General features: G+C 39.7%; 1 long non-coding RNA gene across 1 annotated transcript in view; it reads right to left on the minus strand.

Annotated features, from left to right (window-relative positions):
• LOC149750454 (uncharacterized) overlaps positions 1-14719 on the minus strand; it is a 38759-nt gene extending 24040 nt beyond the window's left edge. Inside the window, exons 1-4 of the long non-coding RNA XR_016392224.1 lie at positions 12521-14719; positions 10131-10212; positions 8170-8289; positions 30-5665 (exon numbers count right to left, since the gene is read on the minus strand). This is a non-coding gene — a long non-coding RNA (uncharacterized LOC149750454). The remainder of the gene's footprint in view (positions 1-29; positions 5666-8169; positions 8290-10130; positions 10213-12520) is intronic.
• Positions 14720-20260: the final 5541 nt, after the last annotated feature.

A 20260-nucleotide genomic window follows, 5' to 3' on the forward strand; every position in this document is an offset into this window, starting at 1 on the left:
TCAACCACTGCGCCACCAGGGAAGCCCACCTTGAACAGTTTTTAAAGAGATTTTAGAAGAAAGGAGCCCTCCAGGGGGTTGTATAACTATATAATTGTACCCTTTCTAAAAGGCTATTTACAGATACATAATGTTTCCCTTCCATTCTTTAAAGTAAAATATAGGATAAAAAAATAGTTTGGGGATAATATTTGTTTGGGACAGCAGGCACTGCTAATCAGTACCACTCTCTCCTTATTCCTTACTATCAGAGCCCTGGTTTAGGAGACCCCATTATCCTTAAGGCTAAGGTGGCCAGTTTAAAATCCAAGCTCATGAGATCTAAGTGCAAGTCTGCTGACCATCTGTGGTAAAAAATTTGCTCTCTGAGTTAGACACTGCCTTTTTTTTCTTACTTAATTTCTTTTTTTTTTTCCTTTTCTTTCCTCCTGCCCAAATTGTTGGAACACTATTGGAGATTCTGGGGTCACTTTGAAGCTATGTGGACGTGCTAGAGATGTGGAAGCTGGAAGAGCGAAGCAACCCAGTCCCCTGGTGATGCCCTTCAGCAGCTGGACTAACGCTAGAGGGACTATCTCCAAACTTCCTGCTACCCGTGGAAAGTAAGGTAGATCACTCATTCACTTTCTGTTACCTACTAACTGATCCAGAACTCCAACGTCAGGGTTCTAGAACCCTTCTCAGTATCCCACAGTCATACTCATGTTCCGGACTCCTGATCATCAGACTTGCTTATAGCAGATGTATGGGGAGGGCGGGCTCTTCTGGAAGCCCTCATACTTCCTCCCCTACCCCCACCACACACAAATAATGATCTTTATGTCCACTCATCCTTCTATCTACACTCAGAGGCCAGGGCCCCCAGGAAGGCTTCACTGACAAACCTTTACTCCTCTTTACATGCAGAAAGGGTAGAGGTGTGGGCTCTGGAATCAGACTTCCTAGACTTGAATTCTTAATCTGTTACTTACCAGTTTAGGACGTGGGCAAAGTAGTTACCTTCTCTGGACACCCCTGTAAAAGAGGAACACTAAGTAGCACCTATGTACCTTACTGAAAGGATTAAATGAGCAAATGCAGGTAAAGTTCTTATAATTTTTTCTTGGGTCAATCAATTCTAGCTGCTATTGTTACCTTTGACTAATTTAGGGCAGAGTCCCTTTGCCCTCCTTTGGTTCTCTGGGCCCGTCTCATTCACAACACACACAACCACATACTGCAGAGTTTTGAAAGGTGGTTCTCAAAATGTGGTCCCTGGGCCAGCAATATCAGCCACACCTGGGAACTGGTTAGAACTCTGGCACTGGAGCCCAGCAATCTGTGTTTTAACAATATTCTCAGGCAAATCTGATGCACACTAAAGGTTGACGACAACTGAGAACATCTGTCTCAGACTCTCCTGGAGGCATTCACCAAAAATAGTTACAGGACCTTACACCTGACCAGCTGGAGAAGGGGTCTAGTAATTGCCCTGGTTACCATGCTTGTCATGATTTTTCAGCACATAAATGTTTGAGAATCACTGCCATTTTGAATGTGTGTTTCACTTGTCTGTTTTTCCAGTGGACTTTACTTCCTTGCAAGGAAGGTTTGTGAAGATCTGTTGTTGTTGTTTGCATTATTAGTTTTATTATGCTAATTCTAGAATCTCTGGTGCATAGTGCAATCTCAGGCAGGAAGTAGTGGCTCATTAAAACAGGTATCCCAAAAGTCTTAGTAGAACTTCAAGATTAATTCCTTCAGGAAGAGGTAAAATTGTCATTAGATGCAGATGATATGATACTATACATAGAAAACCCTAAAGACTCTACATGAAAACTACTACAACTGATAAACTAATTCAGCAAGGTAGCAGAATACAAGTTTAACATACAGAAATTGGTTGCATTTCTTTATACCAACAATGAAATATCGGAAAGGGAATGTAAAAAAAAATGCCTTTTAAAATCACAACCCCAAAAATAAAATACTTAGGAATAAACCTCACCAAGAAGGCAAAAGACTTATACGCTGAGAACTGTAAAACATTAATAAAGGAAAGTGAAGATGATTCAAAGAAATGGAAAGACATCTCATGTTCTTGGGTTGGAGGAATTAATATTGTTAAAATGCTCATACTACCCAAAGCAATCTACAGATTTAATGCGATCCCTATCAAATTACCCATGACATTTTTCACGCAATTAGAACAAATAATCCTAAAATTCATACAGAACCATAAAAGACCCAGAATTGCCAAAGCAATCCTGAAGAAAAAGAACAACGTTGGAGGCATAGCCACCCCAGACTCAGACAGTACTCCAAAGTCACAGTAATCAAAACAGCGTGGTATTGGCACAAAAACAGACATATGGATCAATGGAACAGAATACAGAGCCCAGAAATAAATCCACACACCTCAGTTAATCTTTGACAATTAATCTTTGACAGAGGAGGCAAGAATATATAATGGGAAAGAGACAGTCTCTTCCACAAGTGGTGTTGGTAAAGTTGGACAGCCTTATATAAACCAGTGAAGTTAGAACACATCCTTTCACCATACACGAAAATAAACTCAAAATGTCTTAAAGACTTAAACATAAGACATGACACCATAAAACTTCTAGAAGAGAACACAGGCAAAATATTCTCTGACATAAATCATACCAATGTTTTCTTAGGTCAGTCTCCCAAGACAATAGAAATAAAAATGAAAATAAACAAAGGGGACCGAATCAAACTTACAAGCTTTTGCACAGCAAAGGAAACCATACACAAAATGAAAAGACAACCTACAGAATGGGAGAAGATATTTGCAAATGATGCGACCAGGAAGGGCTTAATTTCCAAAATATACAAGCAGCTCATACAACTTGATGACAATAAAAGCAAACAACCCAATCAAAAAAATAGGCAGAAGACTTAAAGAGACATTTCTCCAAAGAAGAAATACAGATGGCCAATAGGCACATGAAAAGATGCTCAACACTGCCAATTATTAAAGAAATGTAAATCAAAACTACCATGAGGTACCACCTCACACCAGTCAGAATGGCCATCATTAAAAAGTCTACAAATAACATATGCTGGAGAGGGTGTGGAGAAAAGGGAACCCTCCTACAACACTGTTGGTGGGAATGTAAGTTGGTGCAGCCACTGTGGAAAACAGTATGGAGGCTCCTCAGAAAACTAAAAATAGACCTACCATATGATCCAGCAATCCCACTCCTGGGCGTATATCCAGACCAAACTATAATTCAAAAAGACACATTCACCCTGATCTTCACAGCAGCAATATTCACAATGGATGGAAACAACCTAAATGTCCATCAACAGATGAATGGATAAAGACGATGTGGTACATATATACAATGAAATACTACTCAGCCATAAAAAAAGAATGAAATAATGCCATTTGCAGCAGCAACATGGATGCAACTAGAGATTATCATACTAAGCAAAGTAAGTCAGAAAGAGAAAGACAAATACCATGATACCACTTATATGTGGAATCTAAAATATGACACAAATGAACCTATCTATGAAACAGAAACAGAATCAGAGACATAGAGAATAGACTGGTGGCTGCCAAGGGGGAAGCAGGGGGGAGAGGGATGAACTGGGAGTTTGGGATTAGCAGATGCAAACTGGTATATATAGATTGGCTAAACAACAAGGTCCTAATATATAGCACAGGGAACTATATTCAATATCCTGTGATAAACCATAATGGAAAAGAATATGAAAAAGAATGTATATACATATGTATAACAGAGTCACTGTGCTGTACAGCAGTAATTAACACAACACTGTAAACCAAGTATACTTCAATAAAAAATAAGTTAATTAAATTTTTAAAACGATTAATTCCTTCAGAAGAACAAGTACTACACATTCACAAAAAAAGCACCCTTTGAAAGTTTAAATTTTTGAATTTCTTTGCCACTTCCTTAGTTTTGATCATCTTGGACAATATATTTTTAATATTGACTTTTAAAAAGAATTGTGTTTCAGTGTTTGCTATCCTTAGAGAGACAGAAACAGATAAGTACAACTAAATACTTATTTTTCAGAAGTCTCAAAAGTATAAGGGAAATGAAAGTAATTATATCTTCAAATGATTTTGGGGTATGTTTCTAATTTCATACTTCTGATGCGATTAAAGATTAAAACTGTATTAAGACATTTGAGACATGCCGCATTGGTATTAAATGAATTTAATTTTGTGTAAAGTGGTAGAAATATTTTCTTCAGCAAACATACCTGCAGATATAAAATCACAACCATAAATCTACAAAAAAGCAAGCTATTGAATGAAATCTGATTGGTTATTTTCCTGCAGTATGGATCTGCTAATAATTTATTACTTGCTAACAGAAGCCAAAATTTAAATATACATATATATATGTGTGTGTGTGTATATATATATATCTCTTCAATTTTAAATCATTCATATATATGAACAAGTATACATACACATATATAACAATTGTTCATATATATATATATATATATATATATATATATATATAAACAATTTAAATTAAAGAAAGTACATCTGGTGGCCTATTTTTTCCCCCCGATTTCTAAAGAACACCATATTCTATTCTAGGCAGTGGAATGTGAATCCACCTTAAGGGTTGTTCAATGAGCATATGTGAGAAACCACTGGTTTAGCCAATGATGTACTTATTGAGGGAGGCCCTAGTGCCACTGTCAAGAGCTTATCCACAGGACAGATAAGAAGGTACTTGTTTGGTTTGTGAAAAGAAGGAGTAGTGAGGAATGGCAGGTAGCTGCAGGCTGATGACACGTGATGTCCATATATATGTAGAACCAACACGCCCATAATTGCACCCATTTTCCATACCCAAATCCAAAGCCTTTATATCATTAATCCCAGGCAAAAATGGTAAGATTCATGTGTGTTACTATCCCACGGCTTCAAGATGCCTATAAACTCATATGAGTATGTCTTAGTTTTATCAGTGGAGGACAAACCAGGCTTCTATCACCAAGCCCCATTCCATAACAGGCAAACCAGTCCAAGACTTCTCTGAGTGCTGCAGGAGAGTCTATGGAAGGGGCGCTCACTCCACTGTGATGCCTAAAATGCCTTTGCACAGAGCAAACATTCAATACATGCTGAGTGAATGAATGAGTGAACTGGTGTCATAAAACAGGCTTATTTCAGGGAAATTCCATTCAACAGGCTGGCATTCCTTCCTACCCATCTTAACTGTTAAGCTTGCCATCAGACAAAAATTTAATTATAAAATGTTAGAGCTGAGGAAATTTTAGAAACTATCTACTCTCCAGAGGTATACAACTTTAATTCAGTAGTAGAAATCACTAGGAGTGATTTAGGAGTCTATCAGACCTGAGTCCAAATTCCACATCTACCATATTTTTGTGAGCAAATAACTACTTCTGAGGCTCTGTTCCATGTATGCATTATGGGATATCATAATAATACATACATTAATTGTATGACTATCAGGGGATGAAATGACACAATCCATTTGCCATGGTTGGCTAAGTAATTTGCACCAAGTAAGCACTCAAGACATTAGCCAATATTAATAGCGGAGAGATGAAAACAAAACTCTGGGACTGATGCCTACCCTAGTGGCCCCAGTGGTCATAATGACTTTCTTCCATTCAGCCTGCTCTCTTCTCACTAAGACTAAGGAAGAGAAGATGAACAAATTAGGAATAACAATTTGAAAATGGTTTTATACTCCCTGAATGAATGGAATTATAATAAAATGATTCATGAGTTCTGCAGAAATATGATGAGACTTTAGGTCTTTATGTTAGTTCTCTACAAAACCAATTTATGGCCCTAAGATGTACCTTCCCACCCAGTCCCATCCTTACCAGGATCAAATATCATTGTAAATGGAAAAGTCAACAACACATAATCAACAAGCTAAGTTACAAGCCAGTGAAGTCTCGGAGGTTTGATAGAGAAAATTCAGATTTATCATTATATGTAAAAATAAAATGATATGAAGAACTCAATCTAAAAAACATTACCTGGAGATCTATAATCACTACAATAGTGCTATAAAAAGTAAAGAGCTAGAAATCTATTTAGATGGTTTTCCTTATAAGAAAGCACTTTCTGTATAACTTTTAATGTACTATTGATGAGAACAATTCAACAAAATTCAAATAAATACCTGCAGATGTCCTACAAGAAGAAAAGAACAGAGTTAGATGTGACAGGGGATAACTGGACTTCAGGATGAGTAAGGCCCTATACTTGACCTCAATAAATTAATATGAAATACAGTGGATGAGTCATGTACAGAATGTCAGAATTCTAAAAGGCCAAGCTAAGTACCAAAAGGAACATGTGGGGACTCTTAAGAAGGAAATAAAATATTGGTTAGTTGATTACGAAAAGGCAGAAGGGAGTAGGTTCCCTTTGGCTGCTCTTTGAAGAGATCACTTCCTTTCCCCCCTAGTCCTGAGGCTAGGGTGGCATGGGCAATAGAGGAATGTGGGGGCTGAGAATCATTTCTACTCTCACCAGAGTGGCTGGAAGCAGATTTTCTTACCAGGATGTAGTAGTATGCTAGTATTTAAGGGTTCTTGAGGTCAGAGAGAAGGGTTTGAATACTCCGGCTCCATCTCTTGCTGTGGGTCAAGTTTCTTACCTTTCCAACACCTCAGCGTCTTTATCTCAAAACTGGGGATGATGATAATGTCTCCCACCTGAGTGTGAAAACTACATGATATAGTGCATACGCAGGGCTAAATTTGGTGCCTGGCAAACAGAAAGTGCTCAGTACGGCAGGCGAGTGTAGTGACAATACAGGCAAAGATGACAGGGGTAGTGCCGGTGTTGCTTCTGCCCCCAGAACAGGCTCTGACTGGGAGAGAGTTAAAGCACCTTTGGGTTCATGGGGGTTTATATATAAGCAATGGTTGATCAATGTGAGCTGGTTGTCCAAATGATTATGTGCAATCTAAGAAAAAAATGGGCCTCGGATCTGCTCAGCTACTTAATAATATTAGCAGCGGTAGTAGTCAAAGAAGCTAAATTTTATTACGTGTTTATATGCCAAACAACATGCTGAACATTTTAAAAGGATTTACTCACTTATTACAACGAGGCTATATGCTAGGTCCTGATAATGTTATTCGTCCCTTTCAGATGTTGACTGAGCCTCAGACAGGTTACAAAAGCACCTAAGATCTCGCTGTCAGTACATGACGGAAATGAGTTCAAATCCAGCCTGTCTGACTTGTTCTTAATCACTAAGGTATGAAATTAAGCATGTTGCCCTTTGCCTGATTCTCCTTCTGAGGCCTGAATATTTCACTTAGCTCTCTGAGTGCAGAAGAGAGAAAATTCTCTCTCCTTGACCCAACTTGGCATCAATATCCAAATCCCCTTCTCAAAATGGGTTGCTTCAACGAGCAGCAATGAATGCCGGGTCGTGGACCAGTCACCTTGATGACTAAGAGTCAGACACTAGGGAAAGAAAATGCTCTGTGACAAACCTACCCTTGTACAGAAACAAGACAGAAATGGGGGGACAGGGCAGAAGATAATGGAATAAGGCACAGGAAAAATAGCACCTGGCATCGTGACAGTAATAATAATAATAGTAGTAGTAGTAGTAATAGTAATAATAATAGACTTTACTATGCTCTAGGCATTATATTAAGTGCTTGGTGTAAGTGACTTCATTTTAACATTGAAAACAAGTCTATGGGGATGAAATATTATTAACATCATTTTATAGGCAGGAGTATTGAAGTTCAGGTAATCAGGTAAATTGCCCAAGCTCATATGGTTAGCAAGTGGAAAGCAGAGATTTGAACCAGCACCTACACTCCTAACCATTATGCTGAAGACATAAGAATTCCAATGGTCTTTCCCCATAACCCACTCCTGCACTCCAGACTTAAATAGTCCAAGATCAAGAGAGAGCAAGCTTGGAGTTGCCACTCTTCAGTGAGTGTCAATCATTTCAAAACAGTGTGTTTGCTAACAAGATGCAGTTCCTGTGATAATCTTCTCAACCAGGTATCAAGAAACAGGAAGCAAAGATTCAAGTAACAGTATGTTCCTACTTACGAGGACGGTGGGACAGCATACTTGACACTGGGCTTAACTGTTCTGGAAAACGTGGTCCCAGTAGGCATACACGCTGGTACATTTCCCCCACCTACCAAATACAAAAGAAGTATTTCATTTCCATGTTGCTCTTCAAAGTTCCACCTCATTCGTGCCTGTCATTCATCCTCTGGCCTCTTCCTGTCTCCATTTCTGTACAGAAAGGTGCTGAGTCTCTGCTCTCAGATACGAAAAGGGTGTGTTAAGGAGAGGGAGCCATGGTACCTCAATGTCTTTTTTTTTTTTCATCTTAATTCTATTATGCCAACTCCACTGAACTTAATTAGAGTGAATACAGAATTACACAATTACCCTCTGTTCTATTCTTCAGATGTTATATTTTGATAAAATTTACGACATGCTGCTCTCCCCTTGAACACCAGATGAACACTAGAAATGGATGTGTGTTGACATAAAATCTGTTATAATTACAATTAAAGTATAGCTTACATAATGATAGTGTTAACATAAAATTACAGATGTGTAGAGACAACGTGGTCATGAATTTTTTCGTATAAGTACATGCTTAGACCAATATCTGTTAGCGGAATGAAGATGGAAGAGAATTTTGGTTAAGCCACAAAGGCTGTTTAAGGACTTGCAGATAGCTAAGGGGAACTCAAAGACCAGTAAGATAATATTTCCCCTGCCATGTTTTCAATTGCAAAGTGAAGGGAAGATGTGAAAGTAAGTACCCCTATGGAAATTACAAGACAAGTACATTTTTTTCCTTGAATACCTGGGTAAATGCTTAAATTCTAATGTATATCAGTGATGCAAATTTTCAACTGAGTTTGATAAATCATAAAATAATAATTATACATATATGTATATAAAACTGCATGGAACTAGACAGTTCAGAATTACTTCTAATTAAAGAGGTACCCTATGACAACTAACTTAAACCTTACAAAATATGGTTCCAAGTACCCTATCAGAGTGAAAAGTAGGAGACTGAAAGGTTTATTGTAAATGTTTGTAGTCATGGTGTCTTAACTAAAACTACTGTGTCACAAATACTATTAAAATAATTGTGACATTTTATTCACTTTTACTGCAAACAACAAAACAAACTATAGGTATTTTTTCATTTCAGGTAATTATTTTAGCTAACAGTTATTAAATGTTTTGAGAAGACAGAGTGCTAATTGCATTACTTCATTTTATCTTTAAAATAGCGCTTCCATGTCATTATTCTTAATATCTCCATTGTATTAAAGTGTATCTCTAGTTCAGACCTTTCTTCAGAACTGCAGACTTGTGTATCCAACTGTGTACTCAGCATCTCTACTTGGACGTCACGAAAACATCTCAAATCTTACACCTCCAAAACTGGTCTTTAATCCCCCAAACATGCTCTACCCCAAACTTTTTCCATCTTAGGCGACAGTAACCACACCTTTCCAGTTCCCCAGGCCCTAAATCTCGAATTCACCCTTGACCCCCTCTTCCTTTCCATTCTTGCATTCAATCTACCACGAAATGCTGTCACAACCTTCCCAATGTGCCACTTCTGAGAATTACCAGCCGCTAGCAGCCTGGTGCAGGCCACCAACATAGACCTCGAGGATCCTGTAGTCGCCTCCCGAGATTCTCCCTGACTCCACTCTCTCCCCACATCCTCAAGACCACAGATAGAGTTATGCTTTTCAAACAAGAGACAGTTCATGCCACACCTCGGCTAAAATCCTGCCCCTGGCTGCCTACATTTAGAGTAAAAGACACAACGCATGTGATAGCCTCCCAGGACTTACCCAATCCATCCCATCACATATCCGACCTCCAGCCCTCCGGCTGTCTCTTCCTCCCCACTGACTAAGTCAGCCAGGGTGGCCTCCTTGATATTCCTCCAAGCTGCCCGGCATATTTCTGCCTTAGAGTTTTGGGACTCGTTATTCTTGCTCCCAGGGAGTGGTCTCCCCATCATACATTCTGACAACTCCCTCACTTCAAGTCTTTGCTCAAATGTCAACTTATAAAATCCACCCTGACTACCCTATTTAAAAACAGAACCTACCTGTACACTCCTCCAGCACTCCCAACCCAAGCCTCTTCAGTGAGCTTCACATCCTTTTCCTTATCCCGTAGCGCCCATCAACCTGTGACAAAGCATAGAATTTATTTATAACATCCGTTTCCACACGAGAGTGTAAGGAGGGAGAAAGCATGCAAGAAGGAGCACGCAGGCAAAGGCTCTTGTCTAATTTATTCATTGATACGTCCAAGCATAGAGAACAGGAAGATGCTTGATAAATAGTCCTGAAAAAGATACAGATGAGGAAACTAGTAGTAAAGCTCAGAAAGTTTAAGAAACTTCCTCAAGGTTCTAGAGCTAGAAGAGGGTCACAGTAGAATTCACACTTGGGGATGTCTAACTTCAAATCTCTTAGCCTCTCTATCTTTTTTTTTTTTTTTTTTCTTTGCGGTACGCGGGCCTCTCACTGTTGCGGCCTCTTCCGTTGCGGAGCACAGGCTCCGGACGCGCAGGCTCAGCAGCCATGGCTCACGGGCCCAGCCGCTCCGCGGCATGTGGGATCTTCCCGGACCAGGTCACGAACCCCCGTCCCCTCGGCAGGCGGACTCTCAACCACTGCGCCACCAGGGAAGCCCCTCTCTGCTATCTTAAGTCCATGCAATTCAGGATTTGTTTTAATCAGTGCCGTGGAAATTCTCACTCCACTGAATAGGATCACTAAAGTGTTCTCTGTCTAGATTTATATATGTATTTTCCATCTAAACAAAGGAAACAGAAGAGGGGAATTCATCATGGGTTATTGCGGTAGTTTTACAGCAATTTTAGCAATAATGACATTTAAGTAATAGTGATATTTAGTGATAGCATAATAATAATAAAATAATAGCTCTTAAATGTATTGAAGATGAATCGCATGCTAAACTCGGTGCTAAAATATTTCCATGTATATTTTGTGCAAAATCCTTATGAATATTCTATCAGATGAGTTTTATGTGTAACTCTCCACCAGGCATACTTCTCTTATTCCACTTTCAAAGATAAGGAAATTGATGAGAAGTGTGGTAACCGTTTGATCAAGATGAGACTGGTAATAAGTTGTGAGTATGAATTTAAATTCAGGTCTAACTCCAGAATTTGATTCTCAATCCATACATGAAAATTCTGATAATTCCTTTGATAAGGGTATGTTCTCTCCTGGAAAACATCCCCCATTATGTCTGCCTGTGCTCATACCTTCAGAACACAGTCAAGTTTGAAACATGATAAAAATGTTTAAATAGTATGCTTTAATAAATGGAAATATCTTCATCTAAACAATAACACAAAAAGGCAGGCTGAGCCCTTTGAAGTGGCTTCGTTGCTATCTTCCATCCAGAACAAGAGAAGGAATCAACAGCTGCAGAGTAAAGAAAGCATGAAACCCAGAGATGGAGGATTCTGTAAATGACCAATTACAAGACTATTAAGCCACACTTTCATAGCAAGAGGCAAAATATTCCATTAAACTGAAAATTCTTCTACCCCTCACTCCAAGGCCCACACAAACATTAATGTTGCATTTATTAGGATGTATTTCCTGTGCTCTATCAACTTGACTTTCAGCAACTGTATTAATACAGTCCTTTCGCTTTGCACATATATCTGAATGATGGATTCCATTACTGGAGTTTTGTAGAAAGAGTGGAGTGAATGAAGTAAAGTTTGGGAAGAGCCATCATAATCCATAATGATGGGCACCGAATCAGGACAAGAAGAAACCTCTCTTCTCATTTATTTGAATGAAAATTCTACTATATATTTATTGCCTCTGTACAGGGCCATCTGTTGAATAATGGAAACCAAGCATCTTTCATTTGGAGGTAGGATTTGTGTGCTCAAGTTTCGATGGGCCTGCAGAATTAATCTTGTTTTAGAAATGAAATAAAATGTAATTTCTTACTGTAAGTAGATGTGGTTAAGCAACTGGCAACTTTGATGTCTTTAAATCACTGCAGTTTCAGGGTAGGCAAATCTATAATTATTTCAAGCACTTCTTTATTGGTGCAACAACTGAGCAGTGTACATAGTGGTCAACAACCCGGGCATTGTCAGACGACTCTAAGTTTGAATCTAGACTTTGCCACTCACCAGCTGTGTGACTTTCAGCTATGAGAATCACTTTCTTCAGCTTTGCAGTGTGGATTATTATATGCCCTTTGCAGAACTACTGTAAGAACTAAATGTATATGGGCACAGTGGCTCATAGTAAGGGCTCAAATTAGTACTGTGGTCACTACTAGTAGTACTGAAAAGAAATTAGAACTTCTATTCTCATAAAGTGGGATATGTGTCCCTTTATCATTGTAATTTCATATCATTTTACTTTTGACCTTATAATTTAATAGCTTGATCCAAGAAACATTTAGCAGTAAATATAATTGAAAGAAGATTACCTGTCAAACATGAAATACTGTAGTAGCAAGTGTGCTGGCACAATACTCTTCTCAGATAATTAACCTGTAAAAATGTTATTGTCTTTTTTAATTAAGTACATTGAACATATATATTTACTGTAGCAATTGGCGAAAGGTCCATTAATTAATCAGTCTAACTATATGTTGCATAAATGTCTTCTAAACATAATCGTAAATGTATTTTATTTGTTGGGAAAATGTGTTTGAGATTGTTCTTTTCTGCCTATTTAAAGTAAAAGAGGGTGAGAAGTACAGTTAGGCCTAATGTACTTTGTACTCCATTATGCCATGAAAATGCTTCTGTGCCCTGGAGACAACAACAAAAGATTTGCTTTAATGACAAGAATCAAGTATGTTCTAAAGCTTCCAGGTAGGAGGCGTATAGGTTGCAGTTTATATCAGAAGTCTTTGCTCTCTCTCTCAACTGCGTCTAGATGGGAAAGATGTGGTCACAAATGCTTCGAGGTGATACAGTAAATGTTGGAAAGAGGGGGGTAGGAGGCAGACTTTTGAATATCTCAAACCTGAGCTAGAAGGATTTTATTTAAAGAAAATAGCTGATATGATTTTTCACTTAAGGAATGCCAGTCAGCAAACCTGACATTAATGTAGGAAATTAGCTCTTTTAGCTATGATGCTTTCAAATGCACATGGCTGAAAACAAATTCAAAATAGTCAAAGGAAATTTAAAAACAAAAACCAAACAACAACAACCACCTCAACAAACAAGTACTAGAAATTCAGGGATGCACCCATATTCAGATACAGTTGGATCTGGAAGTTCCAGAGTATCAGCAGGGTTCCAGCTCTCTCTCCATCGCTCAGCCCTGCTTACCTCTGCTAGACTTTATTTTGCAGAAAGTCTCTTCTTGTGCTGGATGGTCACTGGGAGTCCCAGAGTCATACCTCCCCAGCTTAGAAATTCCAGAGAGAAAAGACAATTCTTCCATTTTTCTCTGAGAGAAAAGTCCTGGGGAGGAGTCTGATAGACTTAGCCGAGGTCAGATGCCTACCCATGAGCCAATCACCTGCTTTACTGGAGTTCAGTCCCTGGGCGACTCATCCCCGGGGCCCGTGAGGAGGCAGGATGGCATTATCTGGCAGTTCTCCAAGAAAAGCCTGCTGTTTTTGTAAGAGGAAAGGGGAGAGGACATGGATAATGAAACCTGTATCTGCTTCTGTAAAATCCACAGAATCTTACTCCCTGCCCTGTGTCGATGACCATGCAGTAAGCTGACCCAGGAGGTCATTTTTCCCACAACAGTCTTTATATATATGACTAAGGAACACACTGGTAAAAGAATATGGGAGAAAGTCTGAGTATGACAAGTCAGCTAGACTGATATTAACTAAAAAAGCTGTGTGAAAATATCCTTAAAAAGTTGCCCCCAACTCACTCAAAGTCCAAAGTTGGAGCTGGAAATACAATGTCATGGAGTTTGGATAAGAACAGGTTTTCTCCAAGTTGAACTATGACACAGAGATTAGAGAGTTCTAGAAACTATACTTTTTCAAAGAAAAAACATCACATGAGAAAAATGAGGCCTAGAAAATTAAATGACTTAAGGCAACATAGCTAATTAATGGCAGGACTGAGACTAGAGTATATACTTTGTGTAATTGGCTATGGTTTTTTTTTTTGTTTGTTTTGTTATCACTTCAAAACGAGACAAACTTAAAGAAAGGAAACACAACCAAAACTCAGTGGTTGGAAAAGAGATGGATGTGAACGCCCACTTGTTTCTTACGTATAAAGTTACCCCTCGCAGTGTTTTGGAGGAGAAAACGCTGGCTCTTCCCAACGTTGGTTACATACACAAAGATTCCAAAGACAAGACAAGTGCTTTGCAAACAAAGTAACTAGAACCAGCTCAGGTTTCCCCGCGCCGGGTCCTACGTTCCACGGTCAGAACCACCAACTGTATCCCCCCGGGTAACAAGGTGATTCAGAAAAGCTGGCGTCTTCAGAGAAGGGAGAAAACTTAGCCGGGAAGAGAGGAGAAAACTTGCTCAGCTTCTTGCTGGGGTCTGAAACGATCCCAACAAAGTCCTTAAACCCCTCAGGTTTCCCCAATCAACCACTCTCGCCTCCAACCTGGGCCACCCCAGATCTGACTATCAGACGACAAAAGTCTGCGGACGCACGAAGAGCTGACCACCCCACGAGAGGAACCTACGCGCGGCCGCACCCACTCACCCGCCGCTCCCCGGGAGACGGGAGACCAGCCCGGGGTCCAAGTCCTGGGCGTGGCGGACTCGCTCCTTTCCGGGCCCCGCTCCAGATCACCTCGGCGCGGCCCGCCTGGGCGCCGCCATCTTGACCACAAAGGGGGCCTCGCGCCAGAGGCCCCTGAGCGGGCGCCCTGAGCGGAACCGGAGCGCCGGGGAGCCCCAGGTCGGCGTCCTACGTCCCCCGCGCGCTCGCGCAGCGTCCACGCGCGACGAGAGTCCCTCACGCAGCCCCCGACCCAGGCTTCCGCGGACCTGGCGCCCTGCGCAGCCCGCACTGCGGCTCAGGCGGCGCCGAGGGCGGCCCGGGCGGAAGAGCGGGCGCGGGGCACGCGCTCGGTAACCTGGCAACGCGGAGCAACCCGGCGTCTCTGGCGAGCCCCAGCCTTCCACCGCGAGGAAGCACGGACCCCCGCACCCGCCTCCCAGCCCGCGCCGCCCCTCGGTTGCTCCGCCCGCCGCTGCCCGCTGGCTGTGGTCTTTTAAATCCATGATACAACGTCTATATGTAACAAATCTGTTAAACCCTAAATGTTTATGATATTCAAGTAATCCAGTATCTGAATTATTCTTGAAGATAAAACACCCAGACTTCTTAATTGTATGGGTATACATACATAAAGTACACGTGGAGGTAACTTCAAATATAGTATGTGCCTGTCTCTCTTCCTTTCCTCTCCGCTCTTTTAAAAAATGCCCCTTTAAAAATTGCCCACTCACCATCTGTTAGGTAAATTTGCTGAAACACAGTAAATGTGGAGACAGAAATTGTTATAGAGACTATTCCAAATGGCACTGACACCTGTATTTATGAAAGAGTTACTATTTTTATTATTATCCTAATTTTAGACAAGAAATTATTGTAATAGCTAACACTTATCTGGAACTTACTATGCCCCAGGTACTGCTTGAATGGTTTACACATGTTGATTTATTTAATCCTCATAATAAACTAAGGATTTATCTCATCCCCAACACATAAAAGGCAGGTATTATTATTCATCACCCCTATTTTTCAGATGAAGAAATTGAGGTACAGTGTTCTTAAGAGACTTGCCAAGGACATAAAGCTAGGAAGCACAGAGCTCAATTTGAAGTCAGGAACTCTATCTTCAAAATCTATGTTTCAACCCCTCTGCCACCTAGCTCTTGGGTGCAGAAACAGAGCTCATACCCATGTCTAATCTCAGCAACAACACTTTTAACTATTGTACTCTGTTGTCTGTCTATGTATTAGACACTAATCCCTATCAGCAGTGTTTCCAGAACTATTCCTCTTGGATGAATCACGTTCTGGGTATGTCCAGTGAACAACTGAACATAAAATGTTTAAATTATTGGAAAGTTCTCTCTGGGGAATGTATTAGTATGTCTTACGAGACCATCTACCATGCTTAATTCCACTAATCGAATTAAATGGAATTTTAGACCATCTATCATTTTTTAATATTCACATCTCATTTAATATTCAAACAATATTCCTTAGGGTAATTACTCATATTCTTTGCATATCTTGATTCTTTGTGATGTGGGCCCATTTCTCATGATCGTATCTGCTTTGAAATTATTTAACGTAAGTTGATACTAGTATCTTCCCCATGCAAGTTATTTATCTTACAATGATTAAAAAAAAAATTTTGTATCATTGTGTTGTGAATTCACAGCATTTTAAAAATTATTTTTTATTTTATTTTTGACTGTGTTGGGTCTTCGTTGCTGTGTGCAGGCTTTCTCTAGTTACGGCAAGCAGGGGCTACTCTCCATTGCAGTGTGCTGGCTTCTCACTGCGGTGGCTTCTTTTGTTGTGGAGCACAGGCTCTACGCGTGCGGGCTTCAGTAGTTGTGGCTCACGGACTCTAGAGCACAGGCTCAGTAGTTGTGGCACACGGGCTTAGTTGCTCCAGGGCATGTGGGATCTTCCTGGACCAGGGATCGAACCCGTGTCCCCTGCATTGGCAGGTGGATTCTTAACCACTGCACCACCAGGGAAGTCCCTATCCTATAATGATTTTGATTCTTCAGTTCCTCAACCCTCCACCCCATTAAAATAAAATCAGAAGTGGGATCAAGTCTCATTTCTGTGGGGAGAAGGTAGCAGGTAAGCTCTTGTAGACATTCATTCAGTCAATAAATCTCAGTTGAGGACTCCTGCTTCTAGCCATTATGGAGTAATTGGCCCCAGAATTTTCCTCTCAAAGCTAATCATTAGAAAATTAGAATAACTTAAACAACCCTTTTAAGACACTGGGCAGCTAAGAGCTCAGGACTGTGTTCCCCAAAGGAGGGGGAACAAATGAGGCAAGACCTATGAATGTTCCTGCCTGGTGCCACTTTTCAGACCCAAGCTGAGCATGGTCAATGGGCTAATTTGAGAAAACAGAGATCAGAGTTCAGAGAGACTCAGGAAGCTGCAACTTGCAGGCAAGAGTACAAGATAGACAGGAGGTACACAGAGAAAGAGGGCTAGAAATATGTATGGTAGTCCCTTGAATTTTGGCTCAACACTAAACTGGGAAAACATAGGATGAGGATATGGGACCCTAGGAAAATAACAACTATTAGGGAACTGTAACAGAGCTCACACAGCACTGGGAGACACTGAAGTGCTAACCCTCTGGAGGGGAGAAATCTTTCTGAAGACTCGGACAAATTAGTAGAGACCCAGAAAGGTTACACTTTAATAGCAGGGCTAAATACCCACTGGAAAAAGTCTTAAAAACCAACCTGGAAAGGATCTAGCTGACCTGCAAGTAACCTAACATCTGCTAAAACAAGATTCAATGCTTTTTAAAGGAAGAGAGTGAAATGAAGACACAACCACATTATTTTTACACTGTACAGAATCCAATAAAAATTATAAGGCATGTGAAAAGGCAGGAGGAAAAACTAGTCAATAAAAACAGATCTAGAAATGACAGATTTTAGAATCAGCACAAATACAAAAAAAAACAGTGTGACAGAATTCTAAAATAGCCCCCATAATTATATAGTGAATGGGATTTTGCAGGTGTAGTTGAGGTTATTAATCGGTTGGCTTTGAGAGAGATTCTCCAGGTGAGCCTAACCTAATCACGTAAGTCCTTAAAATAAGACTTTTCTTTGGCTGGTCACAGAGGAGTATGTCAGAGAGATCTAAGTGTGAGAAGGATTCAACATGAAGGAGGTTCTCTATTGCTGAGAGGGAAGGAGCCATCTGGAAGGGTCTGAGAGTGGCCCTAGCAGCTGTCTGGCCCCTGGATAACGGCAAGAGAAGACAAGGACGTCGTCCCTACAGTTGTAAGTAACTGAATTCTACTGACAAGCTAAATAACCTTGGACACGGATTTTTCCCAGAGCTTCCAGATAACAGCTCAGCCTGGCTGACACTCTGACTTCAGTTCTGTAAGAAGAGCCTCAGGAGAGATCCCAGCCAAGCCGCCCATACTTGAGTACCTAAAGATCTGTGAGATAAATGAGTATTGTTTTAAGTCACTAAATGTGTGGTAGTTGTGTCACAGCAATAGGAAATAAATATAAACAGCTAGTGTAAATATGTTCAAGAATTTGAGGGAAACATGAACCCAATGAGAAGTGAAAAATATAAGAATGGAATGTGTAGGGCTGAAAAATACATTGTTTGAAATTCACTGCATCTGTGTAACAGCAGTTGCACACTGCAGAAGACAAACTTGAACATTGTTCAAGATAGACCATATATTGTTCCATAAACAAGTTTCAATACACTTAAAATTATTGAACTCATTCTGATAACAATGGTATTAGCTTGAAAATCAATAACAAAATATCTAGAAAATCCCCTAATGTTTGATATTTAAACACACTTAACTCACAATTTTTAAAAAAATCCAGGTAGGGGCTTCCCGGGTGGCGTGGTGGTTGAGAGTCCACCTGCCAATGCAGGGGACACGGGTTCGTGCCCCGGTCCAGGAAGATCCCACATGCCACGGAGTAGCTAGACCCATGAGCCATGGCCCCTGAGCCTGCGCGTCTGGAGCCTGTGCTCCACAACAGGAGAGGCCACAACAGTGAGAGGCCCGTGTACCGCAAAAAAAAAAAAAAAAAAATCCAGATAAATTAGAATATATTTTTAATGACTGATAACAATAACAGCCTGTCAAAATCTGTTGACTCTATCTAAAGCAGTTCTTAGGGAGAGATTTATAGCTTAAAGCCATAGAGTAGAAAAGAAAATATACATTTAATTCAATCATCTAAACTTTGCATTCGAAACTAAAAAAGTAAAATAAATTAAACTCAAAGTAAAAAAAGAATAAAAAGTATAAATCAATAAAATAGAAAAGAGCAAAAAGATAAAACCCAATAATACCAAAAGCTGTTCCTTGTAAAGACCAGTAAAACTGAAAATGTCTAAGCTGGACAGATTAAGAAAAAAGAAAGAAGAGAGAAATGACCAATATAAAAAGAAAAAGCATCACTCTAGACCCTAGACTCATGGAAAGGAAAATAAGGAAATGTCATGAAAATTTTATATCAAAAAATTGATAACTAAGTGAAATGGACAAATTCATTGAAAGGCACAACTTACCAAAATTGACTCAAAAAGAAAGAAAAAAATCCAAAAGCTTTATGTTTGTTACATTTCCTTCACAGTGAAAAACCTTCCCATGCCTGGGGCTGGTGGTGGGAATGGGGATAAAATGGAAATGGGCATGAGAGATCTTATTAGGGTAATAAAAATATTCTAAAACTGATTCATGTTGATGGTTGTATAATTTGGTAGTTACTAAAAATGACTAAATTGTATCCTTGAAATTAGTGGATTTTATAAGTAAAATTCATCTCAACAAAGCTGTTTGAATAAGATAAACAAAGTAACTATAAAAAATCCTTCCCACAAAGAAAATTCTAGGTCCAGATGGCATTCCTTGGTGAATGTGATCAACAATCTAAGGAAAAATGTCAATCTTACAGAGACTCGTTCAGAAAATAGGGGAGAAGGAAGCAGAAATGGTGAAAATTTCACAAAACATATATTTTACAAAGAACTTGTGCATAAGGAAGGTTATATACTACACACACATACAGAAAAAGTATATGTTCACTAAAGAAGATACACAAAAGGCAGTAGGCACATGAAGAGATGTTCAGCACCATTAGTTTTCAGGGATAAGCAAATTAAAACCAAAATGAGATCCCACTACCTATTACAAAGGTTAAAATGAAAAAGACTGACCATTGTGAGTGTTAGAAAGGATACAGCAGAACTAGTACTTTTATACACTGCTGATCAGAATGCAAAATGGTGCAACCACTTTAGAAAAGTCTTTCTCAGTCTCTCATAAAGGTAAACATACACTTACCATTCAACCCAACATTTCCACTTCTACCCAAGGAAAGAACAATCCACAGGTATTTCTGTATAAATGTTTATAGTGGTGTTATTCAAAATAACTATAAAATGGAAACAACCCAAATGCCCATCAAAAGGATAAATACAAGTGGTATATCCATACAATGGAATACTACTCA

This window comes from Delphinapterus leucas, chromosome 1 (genome assembly GCF_059928025.1).
Source record: "Delphinapterus leucas isolate spDelLeu-1000000601 "Yukka" chromosome 1, BTC_Dleu_Yukka2, whole genome shotgun sequence".
NCBI lineage: Eukaryota > Metazoa > Chordata > Mammalia > Artiodactyla > Monodontidae > Delphinapterus > Delphinapterus leucas.